This window comes from Oreochromis niloticus, linkage group LG19 (assembly GCF_001858045.2).
Source record: "Oreochromis niloticus isolate F11D_XX linkage group LG19, O_niloticus_UMD_NMBU, whole genome shotgun sequence".
Taxonomy (NCBI): domain Eukaryota; kingdom Metazoa; phylum Chordata; class Actinopteri; order Cichliformes; family Cichlidae; genus Oreochromis; species Oreochromis niloticus.
Window position 1 is genome coordinate 10,310,721 of NC_031983.2, and position 27,735 is coordinate 10,338,455.

The 27,735-nt window shown below is 41.4% G+C and overlaps 1 long non-coding RNA gene and 1 other non-coding gene across 2 annotated transcripts; both read left to right on the forward strand.

Moving 5' to 3' along the window:
* The first annotated feature begins 88 nt into the window (after positions 1–88).
* On the forward strand, positions 89–27,631 carry LOC112843141 (uncharacterized). Its single transcript, XR_003215289.1, has 3 exons — positions 89–907; positions 27,142–27,405; positions 27,515–27,631. It is a non-coding gene; the product is annotated as an uncharacterized LOC112843141 (long non-coding RNA).
* On the forward strand, positions 12,805–12,887 carry trnal-cag (transfer RNA leucine (anticodon CAG)). The gene has a single exon. It is a non-coding gene; the product is annotated as a tRNA-Leu (tRNA).
* Positions 27,632–27,735: the final 104 nt, after the last annotated feature.

Sequence of the window (27,735 nt, forward strand, 5' to 3'; positions counted from 1 at the left end):
GGGGAGGGAGTAGAAAGGGGGGCTCTGCTATGCTACGAAAAAAAAAAAACTTACAGCTGATTCACCCACTTTTAGGTGTTGTATAAAACATAACATATTTTATTCATACTGTTTATTTTAATTTTTTTTTATTTTAAGACTGTGAATTCCTATAGACCCTCCCCTCCCCCTAAAAAAAGGGAAGACAACTCAGTGCTCAGTTTTGGAAACAGATGCTTCCTATGTTCCTCTGTATGCTTGTACAGCTGTTTCGAGCTAACTAGGTTTTTAGAGGCTCTAATTTAAGTTAATTTTGCCTATCTGGTCAACCCTAGCCCCCCTCCGGAATTCGGTGGGTAGCCTAGCAGAGAAAACGGCAGGTGAAAAGGCTGCACACCGTGGCAGTCGGTTGGTTTCCACTGGTGATGAATAAATAACGGGACAAAAGCAGCGTCGCGTCTGTCGCACATATCACAGCTGCTGTATCGGGTAACCCAGGCGTCCACAAATTTCACAAACTTGATTTGGCTTTTCAGCAGAATTACACACTTATTTGTGTGAACGCACTTATTGTAATTTGTTATGGAGCTTTCTGTAGGTGAATCAGCTGCACTCCACAGCACTGAATGAACCCACGTGGACTTATTTGGCCTTATTTTGACATTCACTGTCAGCCTTTTTCAAAAATTCGTTTTCCGTAGCGTTACAACTGACTTTCCTTTCTAGTCATGTAATGCAGAGATTTCAATTTCCCTTCTATATTTTCTGTCAGTTGTTTTCCTCCTCTCATTTTGCATTTTCCATCACTGACTGACGGCCTCAGCTGCAGACGAGAGGAGAAAGCCATCCGACAGCAGCAACCAACTCTATCATCTCCACTAGAGGGAGGGCTATCTCACAACAAGGCCACCAAGGAGCTGCATCTGAGGTACCCTTATTTATTTATTTATTTCCCCCAGGTTGATAGTGTAATTCATAAACTGAATGAATGACAGTCAGGACAGTGCCAGCAACCGGGAGCACAATGGTCTCTGAGTACAAAAACCTATCCATTACAAACGTGTAATTATTGTCCCTAATAGATTAATTCATGCTGAAAGATAGAAATGGGTTCCAGGCTATTGATGTAATCATTTCACTGAGGAAATTAAGTGACATTAAAAGAATGATATTGTCACCGTGAAAGTATCATTGATTCTTTTGGAATGCAATTAACTGTATTTGAAAATGGGACCTGCACATTGAGCTGTGCAAGGAGCACTGAGGATCACTTCATTTGTGAGAGATATAAAGACCAAATTATCCCATCAAAGAGAAAATCTATAAATGTAATGGCACAGCGCTTCAGCACTAAGGAATGACAACAGCGGTCCTGTTCAGTTCCCAGTGTGTTAACTAGAGGTGAACGGCTCTCAACAGCCCACAGATAGATTATCCACACTGTGCAGTAAAGGGAAATATCAGGCAATGGATCACATGCAAATTAATATTATTATTTTTTTCCGGCTAACATAAACAGTCGCTGCTTAACAGTTGGAGCTTTATCTTGTATCACAGGACGGTGGTTTTGTTAGATAAAACAAGCATGAAAAATATAGTGAAAATTGCTATTTTAAATATCATGCAAGGAAAATAATTGGAGGATTAATCAGGAATGAAAAGCTGCAGCCAGAGTTCAAACGGACCCTGAAACCAGCGCTGGTGGTCTGTGCAGTGCTTTCTCTTGTATCCTCGCTCGCCTGTTTCTTTGATGGCTAAATGACCAGAGCACTGGAATTGATCCACGGCACGGGTCGAGCTCAAACACTTTTTATATTTGAAAGAATGAAAGCTCACACGCATCTTTCCTCATTCCCGTTTTTGATGCCACAGGTTTGGAGTCAATGTCACCACTTATGACCTCATTCCCAGAAAAGTTTGAACTGTGAATAAAATGCAGAACAGAATAATTTACAGACCTTACAGTTAATTGAAGATAGTACAAATACTGCACTTGTAGTTTTTTAAAATATTTTTTTTTATCAGCAATCCATTTTAAAATAAATAAAAAATTGAGAGAGGGGCCTGTGTCCCCCTGTTGTAACACCTATTTTGAATGTACACTGTAAGCATTGACATGTACCAAATGCTTTCAACGGCTGACACGTCTCCACTGAATGCCACTGAATGCAGAAGAGAACCGTGCTGCTGTAATACATAACATGGAGATTATGGTTTGACATTATTTTGCTGACATCAGCAAGAAAAAGATGCCGTCTGGATGGCAGCTGATAGCTCAGATTTAATGGTGCACTCTCATATGTGCAACTTAGTCATGCAGTGTACACTTTGTTTGTTTTTTTTGGCTTTCATCAGACCACAAAGCTCTCCGCTACACCTCAGGCCCATCTGAAATGAGCCTGGTAGCATTTTAACTTGCATTTGTGTATGCAGTGATGGATTGGTTTTTGGAAGTGTTCCATTCAGTGATTTCCACTAAAGAGAGCACAGCCGCTATGTATTTGTTTTGCTTTCTTCTTTGGATTTCTTCAGATTCTGCGAATCTTTTATGATATTATGTGCAGAAGATAATGAAATCCTCAGAAATGTTAATCTTAAATTGTTGAACTATTTGACCACACAGTATTTCATAGTATTCTCCCATCTTTACTTCTGAAAGACTCAGAATTGCAAATCCGTGGGTTTTGTTTTTATTTATGTTTTACACAGTTGATCAGCTTTTCTTTTTTTGAGGGTGGGGGGCAGTTATGCATACAGTTGGCTTTCAGTGTATGATTTTTGTGATACCAGTTTTGCGTGTGTTGTTTTCGTTGTGGAGGGAGTTTTGATGAATTCCAACAAAAGCATGTTTGTGCAGCAGTTGCTGGTCCACACAGCTCGCTAACTCAATTACACTCTTGGTAATCCAGTGAAAAGACAGAGAGGCAGACAGCAGAGAGAGAGAAAAACATGAACCATATCAGACGCAAGCACTGATATGATGTCCAAGCATCAGAGGAATCACGCATCAATCTCCAGTCCCGGTCAAAAATGCTGCATAATTCAAGTCCAAACATTTTTCTTTGCGAGATTCAAACCAAATCAGGGGGGTCCTGAGCCGCTCTCCCTCCACCTGCTGTCAGCCACCCTCCATCCTACCCTTCCCTAAATTTCATTTAGAAGACATCTTTCTCCCTTTCCCCCCCTCGCTCTCATGCTCTCCACATTGCTGCCTCTCCTCTCTCTTTGAATTCAGTGTGCTGTAGCCCTTAGACTTACTTGCTTAACAAATATGGACAGGGGACCTAAGTGGTTTTAGAAATCTTCGAATGGACTTTGGAGTGCCTGTGCTGTGTTGGGTGGCAACAGTCTCTCTCTCTCTGTCTCATCCATACATGTGTGAGTGTGTGCGATTGTTTATCTGTCTGTGTGTTTATGTTTTTTCTGCGTGTGTGTGTGTGTATGCATGTATATGGCTTCCCCAAGCTCTCACTGACTCCCAGGCTGGGAGATGGTAGCGCTGGGTGGAGCGGCAGTCTGGAAATGAGATAAGGATGTCTGATTCATAGGATCTGACAGGAAATCTATATTCTGCAATGTTTATAATCCAGCCATTACTACACAGCCGAATGAAAGAACAATAATCCAATCATTTACTCCATATTTACCTGAGGCAGATTCTCGGCTTTAAAGGCAAAGTGCATCACGCGGTGGCGGAGGCTGTAAAACGACTGATACGGGTGATGTTGCGAGGAGAGCGTTTCTAGCTCGCAGAGAAGGACACCGAGGTAGGCGAGGATGGACCATCCCCCGGGGAGATGTATGTCTACAGGAGACGCGATGGCTCACCTGTGTGCACTCTGCAGGGTTAAAGGTCACCCATTACTCATCATTAAGACTCCATTGATTTATGAGTAAGTTACAGAAACGGGAGTAAGTACAGTTTATGAAACATGAGGTGAAGGGTTACAGAAATTTCCATGAATAAGACTGCGGAAAAAAACAAGCGCTCGCTGGAAAACATCCTTCCACTATTACAAAAGTTTGAAAGGGGAAGTATAATTTGGCTCCCTCACGGTGATCCCGTGTCAGAAAGGAGTCGGTATGGGTGAGAGAGGAATTTTCTGGTGGGGGTTTACTTATCATAGAGTCTTTCATGGACAGTATGAGCTGCTCTTCATTGTGTACGAGGGGGGAGGTTTATCTTATTTGGAAAAGTGAAGGGGGCCTGCCCTTATCTGTCAATAAACAGTAATTAGATTTTGTGGCCGATAGCGTCGATTGGTTTCTAATCTAGCTGTCGCCCTAGACGTGTGTAATTAAAATCCTGATTGATAAAGGGGCAGAAGCCCGCCCACGCCACCACTTTACCAGACCCTACCCCCGACCCCTTCAAAACACAAACAAGAGAGAGATATGAAAAAAAAGGCCTGCGGAGAAAACTGCACTTCATATTGATCAGCTCTATCTGCCTTCCTATCAATGCCCTTTTCACACAATGGAGGAGCTAGTACAAAGGTTTCCCCTACGTAAAACTTAACAGCTAAGCTTCCTTCAGATGTTATCGTCACTCAATAATAAAAACAAAAACAACCGTCGAATTTGCTTAAAATTTGGCCACTTGTGATCATGCGTTTGTGCACAGACGCACACGAAAAAAAATGAGAAATTAATCAGGGAAATCAGGGAAAAGCTTCCTGTGACTGTAATGCAATCAAGGAAAAACACCCCTTAGGCAGTAGAGAGATGAAAAGGGAGCAGTGCATTTTATCTATTTAGCAAATGGGACTGTGAACAGAATAAGGACCAGACAAACAGACAGGCGTGCACACAGGTGAATGTCAAATGTACGTCGTGCATTAGACAAATAAGGTAGTACCTTTAAGCCAGAGGACTCCCACAGAGCGGCTGGGGTAAAAGATGTTCAAAAACACTGCCTCCAGATTTCACTGTCATCGGGGTCCACGCAGACGGACGAGCTAGGAAGAAAGGCTACGTGCTGTCGAAATTCTAGAAAAAAGGGGGACAGTGAGGGAAGTGAAACAGTGAGAGAGAGACAGCAGGACAAGAAAGAGAAAACGCATCAGCCAAAGAGGCATCCGGCCATAAAAGCTGGCATGTTTACCTGCACCAGCTAGTAAATATCTCATCCTGACCCAAACCTTAGAATGGTACCATGACAGCACGAGAGGAAGCTAATCTGTCTCACAGAGTCAGATCTTACCTGCTTGTCTGCAGGATTTTTTTAAGCTCTATAAACTGCGAGAGACCGCACATTGCAGGCCTGTGACCTTCCCTGTCTTGACACTGGTCATCTGCTGATACGTGTGAGGACTGACCCACAGCAGTGAATGATAGCTGCATACTCTGCTTCACCCCCCTCTGTGATTCAGGAACACACTGGCAAATCCACATGCATCCAAACATACATACTACAGTGGAAAGACTGTGGAAAGACTAAACCACTTCCTCTCACTCAACAACACACCAGTGCTCCTTCCATATTAAGTACACATAAATTAGGAGTATGCGAGTAGGTGTGTTTTTAGGGCGGTGGGCACTGGTCCGGTGCTTAATTTGATTCTTAATGGAAGGTAAAATTTCCAAAGGAAAACTTTCATTGGGCACAAAATGACCTTCCTCAGTTTTCACTTTCTTACACTGGGAAAGAGATTGAGATTGATAAATGCTGGCAGTGCAGTGCCAGCCCATGCATGGTGTAGCTCATTTAACTGATTTGTGCAATTTCCTCACTAAACAGTGATTAATAAATGGCTACCTTAACAAAAGAAAAATAGACCACAGAATAAATATTGCTGAGCACGTTTTGATGAAGTTCTTAACAGCATTTCAGAAAAATTGCTCGTCTTATAAACATGCCGTTGAAATCGGCGCTGAATAGGCTCGTACTCTAACAGTGAGTGCATCAGACAAGAAAAATTTTTTAAAAATGTGACTCGTTAGACATTTGTAAGATGCAATATAATTATCTCATATACATTTCTGCAGTTTTCTGCATTATATAACATATGACATAGATTTGTATCATCATCTGCAGAGGCTGATCTGATTTTTGTCCTATTTACCCCTCGTTTTCCTTTACAGACACTCCCTTACATTACAACCTAATAAGGGGTATGGTTCAGTTTAAAAGCATTCATTTGCCCTGGTCCCTTGAATGGCGAGATACAGGCCTTGCACCTATCAAGCAAATGTTTTGTTGCCTGGTATCAATCAGAGGTGTCACATGTATAAATCACGCCACAATAGAAAAGCATTACAAAGTAGCATAATGTAACAGGGTGCTTAACAGTTTCTACATCAAAGGCACATTTGCTACATTTATTTGGGGCTTAAAATAAAAGTATTAACTGCAGTTTTCTTTCAGTAAATGAGTTTTTATTTAAACTGAGCGTAAAGTCTAAAGTGGGGCTGCTTCAATAGAGTACGAGCTGTTATTTTCCTGCTATTGAATTAAAGCATAAACATAGGTATAGATTTATAAAACGCACATGGATCCGCGGTGATATCTTTATCACAATGTCTTTTGTATTTTAACTAAACTCTTACCCTTGACAAAGTTAGAAGTAAAGCTCCTGGATATAGAAAACCTTGTGGTCTCACGTGGATAATATGTGATTGGAGATCAGATTCTCCTTTTGATTCTTCTTAAGATTGTCCTCTCTCCTGATAATAAGTCCAACTCTCCCTGTGGTGCCACAACAGTAGAGTGACCTTGTTACCAGGGTGCCGTGTGTCACAGTAGGGGAACCCCAGAGGGAGAGGACGAGGTGAACAGATCATCTCCCTGCACGCTTGGTACCGGTGCCCTACCCTTAGTGCTCTCACCACAGGCCCAGCACCAGAGAGGCCAGTGTGGAGAAAGGAGCAGCTCCAAGCTCTAGAGAACATGACTCCAATTAAGCTGTAGAAGCCTCGCTCATGCTCCACTGCCTGTGCAGCCCAATTGTCCTAGGCGTGGAGACATAGTCAACCCAAGGAAATGAACTCTGTCAGCACAGTTGAGATAGGCTTTTCAAATAAATTTCATTGAATAAGCACTCGTGAGATTCATCTACTAAGTGTAGAATGAAAGAGAGTATAAATGCATGATTGTTGCACAGCTCATAAATGGTCCTAGCATGTTTTCTTTTTTCAAGCAGCCCAGAGGAAAAAAAAATGCTGCGAGTTAAGCACACAGTAATAGATGAGAGCGATTGAGAGGCCTCGTTTTCCCCTATGATTAAAAATGTATGTTGCCACATGCAGCCTTTGGTGTGGAACTCTCCTGGAAAAGGAGCTGGTTAATATTCAGGCCCATGTCTGGCTAATGTCTTAAAGTGATAAATAGGAGGGGGTTGCTGCCGTTTGATTGTTCTTCACAGGCAGTCTGGGAGCAGCAGCACAGGGGGATTTAAGGTGGAGGAATCCTCTCAAAGCTCCTCATTCATTCACTCTCAGACGCCCCATCATTAATTGGGCCTGTCGACATGACTCCTCTGTACCGAGGGCCACTGGCAGCTACCATGGTGGATGAGCTTTTTAAGACAGTTCAAAAGAGTCCTTGCCTCATGAAAGGCATTCAAATTACATGAAATTGCATTCATGTCAAGCCTTGCAGGCATATTCATACAGTACACTGGCATAATGTCTTGTTTCGTGCCCTGCATATCTGTGTGACTATATAATCGTTCTCTTGGGAAAAAATTGCACAATGAAGACTGTGGTTTACTAACTATAATGTATACATTTTCAAATGACGATATGCATATGTATAGTAAAAGCAGCAATGTAGTATCAATGGAAGGACAACTCACTTGCCTGTAATGTAAATATGGCAATTGTTTCAATTTATATTAGTTGCGTATTGAGCATAAAAGCAACTGATATTACTGAAGGAAAAAACATTTCCATTTTAAATACGTTCAAAAATACAATGTCCTTCATTAAAACATAAACATGGAAAGTGTGTGATTCGTATTATCAGTGCAAAGAAAGATTTCTGTTGTGTCTTTATCCATATATGTATTTATCCCAAGATAAATAACTCTGTCACAATTTTGAGCTTAAATACATATTAGACGAAATAATAATGAGTAGCTGAACTATGCAGTGTGTAACAGCTATCCCTTTGGCACAGTTTCCACTTTCACTGCTATGTCCCTGCTCTGTGTAAGTATAGCTATGCAGGACAAGGTGAGTCCAGCCTTCAAAACTTTATGATTTCTACTGATATGGAGTTGGAAGGTGATAGCAGAAGGTGGCCAGATTTGGTTCACAATGTCAACCATGTGATACTTCAGTATTTATAACCATTAGAGGCGGTATATGTGTCATAAAGTAACCGTGGGTTCTTTTTCTGGGTGGCCATTGGCCTACTTCGCTTCCATCCTTGACATCCTTGATAAACCCTACTTCATGGGGACAGGTTAGACTCGCTGGCTTTAAGGAAAGCTGAGCTACTTCAAATTGGATTGACATATATTTGGGTTTTAAAGGTAGTTTATGGGTGCACAATTAAGCCCTAGATGTAACACTTAAAGTGTGAAATGCAACTCAGTTTTTTGGTCACTGGTTTTGTGGCTCTCAAAGTAAACCTGTTAAAAGCTGAGCACATACTGGGCTTGGATTGACCGCCCCATACTGTATTTGCCTCCAAAGAGACCTCACACAGCGCTCTAAATTGAGGCCACTGGTGATTCCCGGTGCTTCTTTGTAGCCTACGTGCTAATGGTCCATATCTTGCGTTGTCATTTTTAGGCGTTTCTTTACACTGGAACTATTTGCAATCTCACTCACTCACTTTTTTTTTTTTTTACATATTTCACTATCTTTTCCTGTTGTGCATATTTGGTATCTTCCCACTCCTTTCTCCCCTCCTCCTCTTCCCTGTCGTGGAAGTGGTTTCTGTTATGGCAGTGGGAAGGCTACCCGCAGCGGGAGAGATCCTAATTAACAGGCTATCCATTTGTGTGGAGCGGAGGGCTCTTGCTTTCTGAGCACTTGTTTTATGGTGGCGCTAGGGAGCCGTGTCCAGGGATTTGGAGGGGGATAATTGCCTTTGCCGCAGGCTGCAGTAATCTGGTCGGCTAATTCATTATTTTAATAAGTTAGCTTCTCCTCGGGGGTGTGCTAGCTGCGCTGCGCCTCAAACCTTGGTGGTGCACCTCGTTATTGTGGCGCTCTTTTACACCGCCGCCCGCACGGGGTTAATAACTGTTATTAGCCTCTCTCCTCAGCTTGCAATTTCTCGTTTAACTGGGGCGATTCAAACGAAACCTTTGCAAGCGTCTAATAATCAACCTCCCTGGAACCAGGGGTAATCCCTATGAAGGGTCCATATAGTGGAGAGGGGTAATGGATGCAATCGCCTGAGTGCCTTTGCCTCCGCTCCTTTCATTATGGATCCTGATGTTGTTTTTGTTGTTGATGCTGCTGTTGTTTTTACCCAATTCCCCCAAAATCATTTGAGGGAAGAAATATTTGCCTTGAGCAAGGGAAATAGATCAGATTTATACATACAAATAAGATGATCATTAGGTTTGCGTAACTAATGGCTTCATTTAGCCCATAATCTTCCATCTCCCTAATAGGCTGTGCAGTCAGTAGGATGTGTCTGCGTGGAGGCAGGCAGGTTTAATGGCTGCAGAGTATTCAGACATTTTGTGCATCGGCTGATTAAAAACCAGTCATTTCAACAGGAAGGAAATAAAGAGAGGGTTTCATAAAAGTATTTGAAAAATCCAATATTGGAGATGGTGACGGCTAGATTTTTGAAGGAGCCTGCTGTTAAAATCCCATTATGAACGCAGAGCAAAGTGGTTAAGGGGTTTCGAATGTACCTATTATATACATTATTTCACTTTGTGATGAAAAGAGATATCCTAATTCACTTTTGAAAGAAAATACAATGTAGACAAGGCAATCCTATTATGTGTCCCTAGACATCCCTGCTTTGCATCTTCCAATGACAAATTCTATCACTGCAGCTGAAGAAGGCAAAACACAACCAGCAAACTGTCCTTATCAAAGGAGCGCGAAAGCTTTTGCTTGGATAAGGCCACTTACACTTGAGACTTAAATGTCATTGCGATTAGCAGTCTTATGCGTATTTATTTTGACAGTCATACCAGAACACAACACAAACGTGTGCCTTCTCAGCTAATTGTATCTTCGTAACAATCCATCATGTAGTTGTTATCTTCTGTGCACTGCAGGACAGCGCGGGCCTCAGTCCGCATGCTCGGTGTGGCTTATCCTGTAGATTGGCTTGTTTAGCTGTCATCATGCTGTGACCTGCCAGCTACTGTGAAATGAGCTCCTGGATATTAAAGAGTCTATCTCTTCATCTATACTTAACCATAGGAGACTGACACATTCAATGACCCCGGGCCTTGTAAAGGAGAAGGACAAAACATCTTGGATGGAAAATGTTGAAATGTTCCGCGGTCAGTCATATGACTGCAAGAAAAGCTTTTTCCACTAATATGCTTTCCCATCAAGCGAACAACAAGCTATTAAATCACTTGAAGAATTGCACAATGTTTATCCAAGAGTGTGACAGTCTCCAAATGGCTCATGTGATCATTTAGCACTTTTATCTCCATCTAAAAGTTAAGCCTGTTCTTAGACCTGGCCCCTTCTGCACACGGGAGTGGTGGTTGTGGTCCATAAAGTATGCACATGATAGTAAATGGCCTGGTTCACTATTAACTATTATCCACTTAATGTCCTTCCTAGCTTGCCACGTGTGGAGCTTTGGCTGAGCACTGGCCTCTGGGGCTGCCTGCGGCTCGTTCAGGGCCATGGCTTTTCAAAGCCTGCACTACCATCTGCTAGTCCAGTGTCCCTGCTCTCCTTCTCGGGCTGACGTGGCTACAGCTGGGACAGCAAAGCCCTGTGTCTGTCCCACACCCAGGTGTTACCACAGCTTCATGCATATGGATACAGAGTTTGCTATAGATCTCAGTTAGCATATGTAGAGGGTTAACACACAAACAGTAAATGTATTTCTATATGGATACGGTTGCTACATGATTAGAGTTTGCTCTTAGGGAGGAGTTTGTGTATTGATGTTTTTTCCTCTCATACATTTTTCTCATGTGACTCTGTACTGTGTGAGGCAGTATTGATCCATGATATTAGCTGATGTTTATTGAAGAACTGCTGGAGTGGCATAGCTCAGCCCAGCAGTGCTGCCCACCTTAAAGCCGCTCAGCTTAGCATGACTGGCTCCTAATGAGTGGTCCCTCCTCTCATCACCCAATCCCGAGTCCCTCCCTCCCGCATTCATCAATTCTCATTAGGGAAAATCATCATGTGGAATACCAACTTTTGGCCAATATTCATCACTGTCAGCCCTCATCCATAGCGGCGCAATGACAGAGGAGTGCCTAAGTAGCACTGACTTGGCTGTTTTATTCCCTAATCTCAGCCTCTGCGCTTGTGGAGCCCAAGTGACTCTGCAGTGCTCACTGCCTGACAGCAATTACTTTATGCAAAAAGAGTGGAGAAGTTCAGTGAATGGCGTGAGCAAGAATAAGCCTCTTCTGAACTCTGGCTGCTGGCCTGATGCAGCATTCCAATAGGATCCAGCTCGCTTCCCCTGGACACTAGAGCATGGCGAGAAGGGACAGAGGACAGCATTACTGCACTCTGTGGCAGGGATCTTGTTGTAGTATTGCCATCTAGATGCTGTACATACAGTTCTGCCATATTTGGTTCCATGATTACATTAATTCTTGTGTATTACCCTCATACTGAATTGTTAGCCCTTGAAAAGTAATAAGTAATAAGTATTGCTTGCAAATGGTTTCACGTAAAGGAAAGGTTCCCTGCCTAGGCTCGGATGAGATTTATACCACTCTGATAGTTGTGTGTAAGAAATGACACTATCGCCAGCAGCCAGATAGCTTAGCTTAACACAAAAACGGAGTACAGATAGCTAGCTTTGCTCTGTCCCAAAGTTTTGAAGTTTATTTAACCACACCCCTCAAGCTCTCTAATTGGAAACAATGTAAAAGGTTGAAAAAAACTAATTCAGTCTTTATTTCTAAAAAAAAAACCCCTGCCTATTCCTTTAAATCGCACCTGAATTATTTCCCCACCCACTGGGTCCATCTAGTCTTTAGGAGCTTATCTACGTCACAGACAGATTGCCTTCGCCAGCAGAGTGTTCTCCCTCCTGTAAAAATAGCTTGTGTATGTCATTCTCATAACAGCAGCAGGATCAATACATTCATTCCCATTTTAGCGGCTCTGCCCCTTTGCTCACCCATGCCTGCAAATAGGACAGCTTGCAAAAATCCAGCCGCCATGTCAGCTAATCACATCCCTATTGCTTCAGTCATTCGTGCCCCATCGTTGGCCCACCCCGACTGCCTGCCTGCCCAGCACAGCTAGAGACTCTACCCAGAGGTCAGTGGGCTGGCCAGCTTGTCTCAGTCCAAACTCCCCTCCTGCCAGGTGGATCAGAGGGAGGCTAGCAGTTTGCCTCTCTGCCGAGAAAATGAGATCACACCATCGCAACAGGGAGGCTGCCTTTGGAAGACCTTCATACCGGGCTACAAGATTTGCATCAGCCAAGGGAATATTATAATAAATCAATCACTGTGATAAATTCTTTAAATGCCTGGCACTCAGGTATCAGCTGGCACACAATCATTGTCATTTAACTGCAGGCACAGAGATAAATAAGTCTTCTCTGTTTTATAAATGTAAGCTAGCTGTATTTGCAAGTGAAAACTTATAACATACAATATAATGAAATGAAATTATATGAAGTTTTAAGGTGAGCTTCGCAGATGTGTGGAATTATTGATATCACCAAAATTTACTTAAAAGGCAGTCAGGATGGCCGAGTGGTCTAAGGCGCTGTGTTCAGGTCGCAGTCTCATCTGGAGGCGTGGGTTCAAATCCCACTTCTGACAGTGCTTATATATGTATAAACAGAGGTTGTTGTTTGGGGTTCATTCTCAAACATTATTTCTTATGACCAATGCATCAATCGCTACAAGGGCACTCAGAGTCCATCCTGCCTGTCCAACACCCTATCATGGATTGTTAGGGGGACAAAAGTGACACACAGATGCAGATTGTATCGAGGAACCTTGGAGGGTAGCATATGATGGCCTGAGGCAGTGTCTCTGTGGTTGAGACATCAGTCACTTCCCTCAGGGCTGCCAGTGAAAACATAAATAAACAGCGTTCCTACCGTGCAGGTGGACGTTCAAGAATTCTTTCTTTTTGTATAAAATGTTTGCAATAGTAATCAGTATATACAGTGGGTGAGGAGAATTACCCTTACAGTTGACAGGAAAGTTAAAATGATGCAAGTAATGAGAGAACAACAAACAGAAGAGTCCTCGTAGCATTGGTCTTATGCCATAGAAGCATTTAAACACAAGATTTAATATAATTTTAACAAAAAATGAACAGATTTCAGGGCAGGAAATTAAAATAAGTGATGCTTGTCAGTCCAGTCAGTGCAAAAACAGGAAGACATGTCAATGATTAGGTTCACTGTGGGTGAAAGAGTTTATGAACAACATGCAGTTTGTCATAGTGTTAGTTTTCACATCTGTATCTGTGTTCTTTGGTCATTTCTGGTTTTAATTTGTTTCCTCTTTACTTCCTGTTTGTCACAGTCTTCCCATGATTGTCCTGATTGGCTTCACCTGTGTCTTGTTATCAGCCCTCTGTGTATAAATAGTCCTGTCATCCCCTTTGTGTTTTTCACGTTGTGCTTCCTTTGTCTGTTATCTGGCTGCAGCCTGGTGACCCTCTGTTTCCAGTTACATTAAAGGCTAATCTTTTGTTGTTTCAGTCTGCCTCCTACCTGCTGCATTTGGATCTTAGCCCCAAGACTCTGGATTTGTTGACAGTGACTAATGCAAAATGAAAGCAGTTTCATCAGAATATGTTACTTTGAAAAGCAAATGACGCTGGAAATTAAAGGAACAGTTCACCATACTAGGAAGTACATTGCCTTTGTTCCACAGTCATCACACAATTGATGATACTCATCCAGTGCATTTCTGCACCTACTAGTTCACTTTTTCTTTCCACACAGACTAAACAGGATTGCTCCACAGAGTTTGGACTGCAAGCAGGTTAAATCAGATAGCTTTGGTACCAAAGTTCTTGTCTCTTCCTCATAGATTAGACATGTTCATATGCATATTGAGAAGCTTAAATTGGTGTTTCCATCGGGAGATGCTCTGTTCAGTGAATCAGCCCACAAAGAAGACCTGGTTGGATCCCTTTTTACCGCCAGAATTACCTCATGTCTAGATATTTGTGTTAACAAGCAGTTGAACAGGGGTATCTAATGAAGTGCTCAGTGTGCACAGTATGTAGAATATATATATAAAAATTATACATAGTTTTTTTAAAATCTCATGCTATTCAGAGAAACTAGTGCACATGTGTAGGGGTACCTGCTGTATATACAGACACATATACACACCTGACCCAAGTCCTCCATCTGTCAGCGATATATAGAGCACCTGAACTTTTTCAGGGTGTGATAGATGGATGGCAGAGTATTCCTAAGGGACTGGTGATTAAACAGGAAGTATGGAGAGTCACTGAGCAGATCAGGAGCTGGCTGACCCTTCCTTCTCAGCCACTGACTGATCTGCTGCTACAGAGACAAGAAGAGAGGAGGGGAAAGCATGAAAGGGAGCCATAGATTATCAATAAAGTCAATACGGCATTGTGTTACATCTGCCCTCTGACCTAAGCAGGGTTCCTAGCGCTGATATCCTTATCGTGATATCGGCATTCAAGGATCTAACCGGACTATCGGAAGCTTTTGTGCATTCGTCGTGGCGTGCGTTTTGTGTTATAAATTGAAATATACACATAGATTCGAGATTGCGCCTCGTCTCATTTGGATGAAATTCTCATATTAGCATGCAGATTATTCACAAAATGATCTTGCATTCACTTTATCAAAGCATTATCTCGTCATACCTAATTCAAATTCTAATCACAGTCACTGAAAGCCTTGTTTCAACATATACCATATCACCACTGCTTCTATACAGTAATGCTGCAGAGCTGAAATCTTTCTTCTTAGACCTGCTACTTTAATTCATTCCTAGCATTCCATGTTTAATTTTTAGCCTTGGCTGCCCACAGGGACTTTAACCCTTTCTGCTATCTCATTTTAATCGGATGCTTTTTTGTTAAATGTTTAACTTAAATTGGGAGCCTCATAAATATTCCAAATCACTCGTTCTGTGTTTGATGAGGAAATGAGCCTCGTACCCGCCGCGATTCCCCAGGCAGGCAGGGAGGGAGGTGAAAACCACCCCCACCCTCCGCCCCCCCGCCTACAACTTAACTCTCGGAACTAGACCTGTGCGGTGCTCTGACAGCCTACATTAGCAAGCAGCAAATTGTTTTAACAATGTGAGGGCCGCCTTTGTGTCGAGATAATGATGATATCTCTTTTCTGTGGCGCTACATGCTACTGAGGTAATCATAAAGGTCTCTACTGGCATCGCTGCCTGAGAGCACCTTTTATGGTCTAAAGGGACAACAGCTTGTGCTGCATACGAATCTCACCGCTTTATTATAGACTTCACATGGAGTGCGATGATCCCAGGTGTGGTTTTCATATCAGTTGAAGTGGATTACACAAAGAAATTACAATAATATTTATATTATTTTCAAAGACCAATGCTGGTGACAGAGCTCAGACAGTATAGTTAACATTGTAACTCCCCAGCAAAGGTCAAGTAGCTCTGACCTTTGAGTTAGTCAGATAGGCCAGCGTCTGTTTCAGAGTTACTCTTTTTCTGTCTGTCTTTCCTTCCCATGGCTCTGTGGTCATTAATCTTCCACACAGGTGCTAAGGACTCCTGACCCTCTGCTCCACTTCCTCCATTAGCACCATGACAGCTCCACTGTAAGGTTCATATACCCAACCATATTTCCATCCCTCTTCTCCCACACTGCTTCAACTGGTCTGGGAACTAAAACCCACTGTGTGCCCTTCCCTCCTCGAAAGTTCAATTACACTTGTTTAAGTGGAGCTTTATCATCCAGTAACAGCAGCAGTGATTCTGAAATTCATATTCAGATGAGTGTTTTTAGACAGTGCAGGCTCACACTGCAGTCTCAGGTTTTAGAATCTAGCAGACAGATTAATACGAGGAATTGAACGCGGCGCATGGAGAAAAAACAGAAAACAATGCAGACATACTGTGTCCGCCTAAATGTAAGTTATAAAGTTCTGTGTACTCAGACCTCACACATAGTTTATTGATGATATTCATTCAACAACAGGCATTCAGAACTCATAGTAAGTGCCTGCATCCTTACCAAAAACAACCTGTAAGTCTACAGGGTCAAATAGTGGAGAAGATACTTGTGCTTGAGGCCAAACATATGTAGTGGAGTTGCCAGTGCAATAGTGTAAAACCTTGTTACACGTTTATATGTTGACATTACACATTTGTAAGAATCATAGTTTCCAAGTTATGAAGCCTTTTGTTAATTTTTAACTTATAAACCTTTAAGTTGACCTTGAAGACCTTGGTGGATGTCAACCAAATTTTAATGGATTGTTGGCATGACTCCATTCTACATTCCTACAAAGTTTTATCAGAATTCATTCAAAATTTTTTGAGCTATCATGTTTGCCAGTAGACTGACACACTCACATGCACACAAACACTATTAGTATTTGAATATGCTCTGCACTGGTGAGCACAGAGATTGACTGTTAATGTTTAAGCTCAGATCTTCAGTATAGCATTGTTGTGATTTTTCTTTCAGTTATATTTGAGGGTTTTCTGACCGAGAAGCATTTAAGGTTTTAGCTAACAGTAGGTCACCGGGACTGAGATGTTTGAAACAATTCAGCACTCCCAGCCACTGTTCATTGATTTAAACTATGTTCCTGCTGCTGTCCACTCTGTGAGGCGCACGGATTGCAACTGTGACATGAGGCATGAGATGCGTCCCATCACATGTTTATATGTGTGTAAGTGACACGAGAGGTGAACGGGGTTACAAATCTTAACAAGCAGATCATCGCGAAACTCGAAAATTTGATCAAGTACAATTTTGTTAAAGGTTTTCTCATTAATATTTAATTGTGCATCAGGTAGTATAAACGGCCAATTGACAAAATAAATCGACTAAATTGACACATCTAAATTTGTTTTCTGGACATTTTCTTTCCACTAGCCTTTAAAACGAGTCCTTGAAATAAAGTTTTTGCCTCCAGTGTCTTACTTTAAATTCCTAAAAAATAAATAAAAAAACTAGGCGTTTGATGGTCACATGTTGCAAGTCCATCAGAGAAATAACACAGAGAGATAAACACTCACATCAACACCTATGGCTAATTTAGAACCTCTAATTAACCTAACCTGTAAACCCCACACAGACAGGCCCCAGCCAACCAGGAGATTCAAACCCAGAACCTTCACCACCACTGATAACCACTTTGACGCCACCCTTCACTGATTCACATTTTAAGCAAATTTTAAGTGACTTCTATTAAAACAAATAGTTTTTGCATCATGGGTTTGCCAAAGACAATGTGTTTGCATACTTTTTGAAGTAAAGCAATGGTGTAAAATGCAACACTGTAAAATGCAGAGTAATTGCACTTTCCATCACTGAGTGCATCCCTCCCAATCAAACAGCTTTGTCAGCGTCAAGGGCAATCAAATACAAACCCAAGTAACATTTTACTTATAGCTCTGATGCACAGCATGCTGCACTATGGTGGTGCAACGAGAATGTAATAAGACAGTAATGATATTTGTTAATTTGAGAATAATAAATTAACATTTTAAGTTCTTTTTCCCCCCATAAGTGTTTAGATACCTCCTGCCCTGCACAGAGGCATCTACAGCATATACATATATATAAAACAGCTGGACTGGCACACATTCTCACATCACACGCAGACATCACCCTGCATCAACACACGCAGGAAGTCGTTTAACATATGCAGCATCTCTGTGCATCCTCTCTCAAGCTGCCATACGCCCAGGCCCAAGGCTAAGGAAAACACAAATGTCAGTCAGGATGGGGAAAGGTTACAAGAAAGGCAAGAGCTCAATGCTGTTAATTTGCTCCCTGGGGTTCAAGGAGTGGGTCGGGTAACTCAGGAGATATATCCAAAATACCAACTCCTCCGGCAGTCTGCAGTCATCTATCATAAAGAACTTTGACCAAGAGCTTCATGACAAAGTGAGGCAGTGGAGGAAAATCAAATTACTTAAAACTTTTTTTTTGTGATTGAAAAAATTATATAGTTTTAATTTCAGTGGATTTATTTTATTTATTTATTTAATTTGCAATAGTCTCACACACACACAAACACACACTAATGCTTGAGACATTTTGGTGTAAATATATAAGAATCCTTTTTAAAAATTGTATTCCTCAATGCTCCTCACTCCAGCCCATCCTCAGTTATTTCACTGCATCCTTTCATTAAACTTCAGTCTAATGCCATAAACTGCTTAAATATCCAGGCAACATGCCACAAAGTCATATGAATACTTCTCAAGCCAATGGCGAGTGCCCTTTTGGGGTTGGATATGGTATGAACGTGGCGCGCAAGGTGTGCGGATATTCCTGGTGGTCCCATCCAGACGGTGTGTCTGACTTTCAACACGCCTCTCCTCCCCATCTCACCGAGGTCACCCCGGTGGTATCGCAAGCGCAGCAGTCACATTGTGCTTCGGTGCAGACAGATTGCTTATAATAACCGTTAGAGACCTTTCATTTTTCCCTGTCAGCAATTTGCAGGATAATTTTGGCACCCTTTAAGGATTCAGCTCCCCTAATAAGAGGATAAAAATAAACAAGCTAGTTGTTGAAGTACTATATTGGGATGGCGTAATCCCATTTACAAGTCTGAACGCACTCTGGCCAATAAAATCAAACTCCAGCAACATTGTTATATGTGGCAATTTTCACCATTTCTAAAACAAGAAATGACTGAGAGCCAGGCTTTTAGACTGCCAGGATTTACTAAATGGATGAAACGTCACTTTTCAAATTTCATTACTAAAGACCTACAGCGAAAAAATGCCTAGTCAATTCATGTACCATAAGAAAAATTAGGTACGTTTATTTTTGGTTCGGTTATTGGCCACTTTTTGCAGCAGATTACATTATGAGTCTATTTTAATTTACTATATAGCTGTTTAAAAACAAGTTTCAAATTCTGGAGAAGTGGAGCATATTGATTCCTGCAGTGAGCTGGAGGAGGGCGGGAGCTTTACTGTCAGCTGTATCCATCCATTGCGCCTTAGCTGATTTTGACCCAGCCTGACAACCATATCATATACCTGTAGTGTCTGCTGGTACAATTCATCTGTTCTGTTCTTCTGATATTCGTTTAAAGGTGTGTTTTTTGCTGCAAAAAAAAAGTAGACACTCAAAGACATTACACAGAGCGGAGAGATTAGGTAAATTAATCAAGTCATGAAAGTTTGAGAAGAGAATGGTACAGAAGAGGTGATGTATGAAAACAGAATGCAGAGTATTGCAGGGTGAGATAGGAAAGAGTCGAGTGAATTAATCAACAGAGGCTGAAGGACAGAGGTTGAAGGAGTAAACTAATGTCAGTTCTGCCTTGAGTGAGATGGACATTTAAAAAACATAGCCAGAGATCAATACACGCAAGGCTATCTCTGTTGATAAGATCTATCCATTACAGTCTTCTAAGTTGAACACGTTTAATTCTGCTTGCTTTGTGATTAGAATAACTCATCGCACAGCCAAGCATATCCTTAAAAATGCTGCAGAAAGGGAAAAAGCTGCTTCTTTACCAGTGTGAATTACACAGTGTTACCAACACAATATATGACCTACTGTAAGTGTTAATATATGCAAAGAAAGTGCGTACAACGGTGACTGAAAAGGGGGTTCATACTGGGGCACGGAGACTGACGAAAGCGTGACATTAATTCCAGACCTCTTTTTATCCCGTTTTTCTATACTCACTTTATGTATCTAATATTTCTAATTTACCACCGTCCAGGAAAAGTGACACAAGAAGCCATAAATTCCCTTCTAATTCCAAATAATTCCGATTACATGGACGAGTAGTTTTCAATCAGAAAGATAATCTGGATGATAGATGGCGGGATAATTGGCTGTCTCTGCCACGTAAATATTGTGTCGTTCTATTAATCTTGCCGAATGAAGTGTCAAGCTGTCACTCATTCGTCAAACTGAATTAGGAAATATAACGAATAAATAAATGCACGCGGGTGGCAGTGGAAATGTGCGCTTCTGTGTGCGTGTGAATGAGGGAACGAGGGATGAGATGAGAGCAGGCAGCTGCAGAGGTCCCGAGTCAAAGAGGGAGGTATGGATGGAAGAGCGTGGTGGGAGATGAGTGTGGTGATATTCATGTGCTTTTAGCGTTGTACTTTTAAAAAGTCAGTGAAAGGCAGAGAGCGAGAGGAGGCGGTAAAACACAGAAATATTATATGTGTGCTGAGAGAGTCGAGGAAGGACAGTACTCTGCTAGTCCTGCCTCCCTTCGGCAAGTATAAAAATCATCTGGAGGATTACACATCTTAAAGCCTTGCTGTGTAACAATACTCTGTGCTTAATCTTGCCAAAGGCATTTTTATCAGGACGTATACCCTCAGAATTACATTGTCTTTTCCGTCTGAGAGTCTGTATCTGTCATTTGTCAAAAAACAGATCCAGTAGCTGAATGTTTTAGGTGAAAAGCTGTCGAGGATTGCCGCAAATAAACTGGCGAGGATACGACAGATATTTATTTGGTATTTAAAAGCTAATGTATGAGAGAGCAAGCCAACTGGGAATTTGGTGTATAGTGTATAATTAATGTGTAAAAGAGCATATTTTCCCCATCATCCAAGAGGTGATAAATATCTTATCTACTCTTTAACCTGTAGGACAGGAAGATAAAAAAAATCAAGCAGTGACATCCTCTTAATTAAATTTATAAAGATCATAATTAATGACCTGCAGGCTGCAGGAGACCCCATTTCAGACTGGAGTCAGATAGGACCTCAGCTGTAAGAATAAAAATGAAGTTTTCATTGAATTCGGAATTAAATCTCAAATATCAGTAATTTCACAGGAAAGGTCAGCTCTAATGGAGTTCCTCCCTGCTTTTTAATATCGCACATCTCTCGTGAAGGAGTCTACCTGGCGTGACGTGGGCCCGCTAATTGTGGCCAGTTAATTAATGAAACCATCAGGTGTTTGCAAAGGCAAACAAAGAGCCGAGCTCCCCTAAATCATCGGTGCCCTTCGACACGGTTATTATCTGGCGGCAGGTGAACCCCAGCCTTGACGCATGACAGATTAGATCTTCTCGGAGGATGGGCCGTCCATTTATCTGCCTGATAAACTCAGAGCCTCTCTCCATTTTCAATCATCAGAAAGGAAATGAGATTAACAATCTAATGATGCCGGCGCTCCACACACTCGCTCACACATGCACGCACACACAGGTAAAACAGCGCTCATAAGAAAATGTCCATTGATTGTAGTTTGATGACGAGTACGGGACGAGGCTTTTTTGTTAATTTGTGTCAAATTATTTAGGATAAATCGCAAAGCAGAGAGGTTTCTTTTTTTAATTAAATTATTAAATGATTTATTTTATTGGATGCAGGAATCCCATTCTGTTCGTTTCCATTCTGCCCACTCTGCTGTGTCCCTGTTAAATCACACAGTGCGGCGTGGGTCTGCTTCACAGAGGTCCTGGCCAGTCATTTCACAGCTTCCATTCCTCAGACCTAAATTTACAGCGCAGGTCTTGTGTATCCCACTATACTCCCCCTTGTGGGTCAGCCCCTCCCCTGCCGTCCCTGACATGCATAGCAGGCAACCTGGCCCTCGTAAAGCTGACATCTTCACTAAACTATGCTAACAAGGCCGTGGTGATTTGTATATGCACAGCTTGGTGGTATGTGGAATTGGGGGCTGGGATGGGTTGGAAGATCGTAGGGGAGGGAGAATCTACTCATGTGGCAGGGGCAGCGAACTGCAGGACCACCGCTGTAAAGGTTCTAGCTTCCACAGCTGACATATATGCATAAACAAAAACACATATCTGAGGGTTCACGTGGTGTAAGGTGACAGAAAAGGCAACCCTGGAGTCCAGTGAGCATTTCAGCGCCCTCATTCCTCCCTGCACTGGGATTTATAGACTTCAGGCTGAATGGCTGCTGCAGGTGCAGAGCAGAGACAACTGCTCTGCTCTGCTGATGCAATATATTACTGAGCAACAAACATCAGCCGGGGTGTCAACACAAACAACTCGTATTATTTAGGGCTGTGTCTTTTAAAGGCGATGAGCTCGAATGGCTAGAGTGGTGCAGTCAGGTTGGGGGGATATGAATGTTGTTCACATTAATTTACAGGAACCGAGCAGTTGATGAACTGAATGGATTTGTTTCATCCTCCTCATATTGAGTAAGATTAACATTGTTTCACTATATCCATAAACATACTGTAAAAAAGGGAAGTTTATAGCTCTGGAAAGCTGAATTGCATACAGGTGCCTGCATTGGGTGTTTTTTCACGCTTTGTGTCTATTAAAACGGTGTCATTGCATACAAATTTTCAATTCATTTCAATCGCACAAATGCAGAAATAATTATTTGCAGTATTTTATCTGATTTATTATGAGAATGTCATGCCTGATCATTTGTACCCACACCACCAAAAATGGGGGCAAAAGGGGGGAGATCACGGTTAATCGGTTTAAATTAAGAGGTCAGAAATATAAGTGCCGACATGAGTAGTGTCCACAGAAACCTCTGAATCTCAGCTAAAAGCTCATATAAACCATTTCTACAAACACCAAACAAAGCAAAGACACCAAACAGTTAAAAGAGCAGTTACGTCACCATGAATCTGTGGACAGGTAATATCCATATTTATTTATGATTTTCTGGAGTTAAATGTGAACCAAAGCATATTTTCAAAGGTGTTATATGTTATAAAATACTATAAAAAATTAGGTGAGGGAAATAAAAAAGAAATTTTTCTATGTTTGAGTCACAGTAACTTTGACATAGTAACATCTGCAGTAATATTTACAGCTCTGATGACATCTCACAAGTGTTAGCTGTATTTTGATACCAAGACTGTTTACACAGAGTATGTAATTGCAGAGAAATACATTTATTTTGGTCATTTCATTTTCGAGCAGGAAGGTCACCCTTTTTGTTATACCCTTTAGATGAATACAGAGTTTTTTAATTAAATACATATTCTTTAAATAATGTCCCCTTTTATAAAAAAGTAGGATAATTAAAAAAAATTTAACATTTATTATAGCTCCATCACGTAGAAAAAAACCTGTCTTTTTTCTGTTGTCTGTTATATAACATTAGGGGTGTTCATGGCAATTAACTTTTTAATTGATTAAGCGGGTCAAGTAAGAAACACTCAAGTGTTAAGTTAAATTTGAAAACGGTTTAAAAAAAAATATCCCCATTCCAAAATGTCATCTGACAATCTGATTGGCTTAGGAGTGATGATGTCACAAGGACACCTTAAGGATCTTTGATCCTTTGAAGTTTTTCCTTAAATAGGGGTGAGAAACAGCTATTTTTAGTTGGTTTCGTCGCATCCTTTGTGTTTGCAGCCTTCAAACGTTCACTACAGAAACATTTGGAAACCTCTCAGAGTCATGTATACAAACGCCAACATGTATCCAAGATTACGGCAACCAAGACAAAAAGAATACGCCGCCTCTCCTTCCTGCCATGGCCGGCCAATTTCTCCGAATGGCCTCTTATCCATCCAAAGGGCATCACAGGAGAGTAGGAATGAAAACTACCATCTCCAGAACAAAATTCAACAAATTGAAGAAGAAAAACTTCACCTGGAGAAGAAGTGCTTACAAATGGAAGCACAAAATAAACAGCTGGAAGAAACACTACAGCGCCAGCCCGACATCAACATTATTAATGAGGGCTGGGGGATCAAGTTTGCTCAAGCCAGAGAGCAGATTGTATTCTTGATCAAAGAAAACAAGCAAAAGAGCGCTGAAGTTAAACAAATGTCAGAGCAGCTTCAAGACAGGAAAGCGACGCTTGATAAGACAGAGTGGGATCTGCAATACATGGTCCAAAAGAATCAGCTGCTCCAAAGACAACTTTATGAAGCTGAAGAAAAAAATAAAGAAATCCTCCAACAGAAGGAAGAACAGGAAACAAAGCATAAAGACATGCAGCGCGAACTCCAGTGCATGCAGGAAAATTACAGAATGGTGAAAGTAAAGTTGGATCAAACACTGCACCAAAATAAAGACCTGCTTCAAGAGAAAGAGCAACAGCAAGAAAGACTGACGGAAGAAAAGTGCATTATCAAGGACTTTGAGAGTAAAAATCAAAAAATGCAAGAATTCTGTAATGAATTGAAGGTCAAAACAAGTGAGCTGGAAGGAGAAAAGGAAACACTGGAAAAACGATGCTCACAGATGCAGAAAAGGATCGAACAAATGGCGAAAAACAACTCAGAGCTCATTAAGGGGATATTGTTGGAATTCAACAACTTGAAGCGGGAAAACACAGAAATGCAGGTGCAAAAGCAAAAACAAGACAAAATGCATGAAGACCTGCAGTGTACGCTCCAAGACACCCACAGAAGAAATGAGCAGCTGGAAGACATGCACAAAGAAGATCAACTGAGAAATGCAGACCTGCACAAGGCAAAGATAACACAGGAGGCAACATCCAAAGAACTCAAAGAAAAGCTTGAAGAAAAACAAGCAACATTAGAACAGGTGGAACAAAGATGCAAGAACCTTGAGAAGCAAAACACAGAAACAATCGATGAGTTGAGAACCCTCATCCTGGAGAAAAAGGCGCTCGTGGAAAAGTCCATGAAAAAGAAGAAAAAATTCTTCCGCTTGTTCCAGAAGAGGGACAATACTGCCTTCTCAACCGATGTAGCCTCGTCTTGCTCCACCTCTGTTCACCCCCCCAACTAGTCCCGGCAGTTGACTGTCCCCTCCTGAGCCTGGTTCTGCCGGAGGTTTCTGCCCGTTAAAAGGCAGTTTTTCCTCCCCACTGTCGCCTAGTGCTTGCTCAGAGGGGATTGTTGGGGTTTTCTCTCCTCTAACTTGTTTCTTTATTTACTTATTTAACTTTTTGTTGTTACCTCGTTTTACCTTGTTTTGTTATTTACTTGTTAACTTTTTGTTCTTACTTCATTTTACCTTGTTTCATTATTTACTTGTTAACTTTTGGTTCTTACTTCATTTTACCTTGTTTCATTATTTACTTGTTAACTTTTTGTTCTTACTTCATTTTACCTTGTTTCATTATTTACTTGTTAACTTTTTGTTCTTACTTCATTTTACCTTGTTTCATTATTTACTTGTTAACTTTTGGTTCTTACCTTGTTTTACCTTTTTGCCTTATTTACTTGTTAACTTTTGGTTCTTACCTTGTTTTACCTTTTTGCCTTATTTACTTGTTAACTTTTGGTTCTTACCTTGTTTTACCTTTTTGCCTTATTTACTTGTTAACTTTTTTTTCAACTTATCTAACAAAATAATAAACCAATTGAATTTATCCTTTGAGTATTGTTCAATCTTTACAGAGTTTTTCCAAAACATTTTTAAACATTCAGATCTGTCTTTTATTTTCTTCTTCAAACCTCATGAATGGTGGACTAAAAACCCTGGAACATAGTTTGAAACACTGAAATTGTTTCAGCCGAAACTGGCAAAGTCATACGTGCGCGTGCGTCTGTGTCACAGGTGATACAGTATCACTAGTCAGGTCATCATGTTTAGGCTCATTCACTCCAGAATTATTTAGGCCAAATCTTTAATACCTGTAGTTTTGGGCTGGGGGACAGCGACCTGTCCACTGGTCGCCTGGTGGTAATTGAAGGCTCTCTGTACTCTTTTACAGCCTGACAGGTGAGGCTTATTTGAGGGCAGCAGCAGTCCAGTCGTAACCCGTCCACTGCTAATTTGAGAGACCCACAGTTAAAATTATATTACATTTCATTAAAGCACACTGCTTTTTTATCTATGTAGGAATGACATTCAGGAAGTGCTTGGGTAATAAGATCACTCTGATCCTCATCTTTGAAGTGGATGTTTAATTTGTGGCAAATCTCTGTGGAGCAAAGAGTTTGAGGGAATTGATGAATACAACAAGAATTTGCCTGATATATTTGCATCAGAGTCAGTGAGTTGCATTTTAGTTCATTTTCAAAATTGTAATTCATTTTGAGAAAATCAAAAAACTGCTACTTCTCTGTACGGATTTCCATGATAGTTGTAGATTGGGCGATAAATGCTCTGTCAGACACTGGTCCTGAACACTGTCTTCTAAGACACCTTTTCATGAAGCCACATCATATCCAGATGGCCAAAACACGTGGCAGCAGCTCAATGAATTCAGGCGTGGAGACATGGTCAAGACGACCTGCTGAAGCTCAAACTGAGTATCAGAATGGGGAAAAGAGGTGGTTTAGCATGGCAGACTGGCTTGTCTGAATATTTAATCTACTAATATCGTCCCACTCGACCATCTCTACAAAGAATGGGTGAAAATGTTTTGTTAAACCCACAGACTGCTTTAAGCTGACAGGAACGCAACAGCTGCTCAAACCACTGGTTACAACCAAGATAAGCAGAAGAGCATCTCTGAATACACAACAATGACACAACATTGCAGAAACTGCTAATCTACTGGAACTGTCCCACATGACCATCTTTAGAGTTTACAGAGAATGGCCTGAAAACAAGAAATTATCTAGTTCTTTGACTGAAAATGCTTTGTTGATAACAAGTCGGAGGAGAATGGCCAGACTGCTCAAAGCTAATAGGAAGGCAACAGTAACTCAGATTACCACTTGTTAGGACCAAGGAATGCAGAAGAGCATCTCTGGAATCTCTTGTTTTTAGCCCCTTTGTACTAATTGAATGTCATGCACTCAAAAAGAAGACGCTCCACCTCAACTACTAGAAGAGCATAATGCTACTTATTATATTGTTAGTGCTATTGGTGGTTTTTAAACCATAAAAATAGTGACAATATTATTAAAAATCAACTGCAGATTTTGGTGAAGAAGTGGTGAAGGAGTGCGCTTGACTGTCAGTTAAAAGGAAAATCATACATGACTTAAAATAATCTGTGTAACCGTGTTCTTCACAGCTCAGCCTCTCTCTCTCCCCAGGGTCAGCATGTGGTGAGTCAGTAGAAGAGAGCCAGCGAGCGCCTGATCTCCTCCGAGCGAGGCTTGTCAGCGTGGTCCTGAGTGGGCTGTGTGGAGCTTCTGTCAGAGAGTGTCACATTTCCACGGCCCACACTGTGGCTCCTCTGTCCTCCTCATGGCTGCAGCTCAATGGGTCCTTTGATGGGCCAACCCGAGGCCTTTCATCATGCATCTCGCCACGGGGCACGGGGGCCATGGGGGGTTGTGCCTCACAACACCTGGCAGGTATGCAAAACCACGTGCCCGAGACAAAACAAAAGCCACTCTGTCAAACGTTTATTGGAAATTAATTTCCTCTCCCTGATTCTTTTTTTTCTGTGCCTGTAAATTGGAGACCGGAAAAGAACACGATGATGAGGGGCAGCGCTCAGACATGGGGCAGTCACAAGACTGCGTAAGTACTTCATCAAGTTGATTATAAGAAACTGTGAATGTTATATTAAAATCTGATACCACCTTCAGATCCCAATCCTGAAAAAATATACTAGTTTTTTTTCTTGTTTGTTTGATAAATGTTTTAAAAGGCTGAGTAAATTGCATTGTGCACAGGAGACC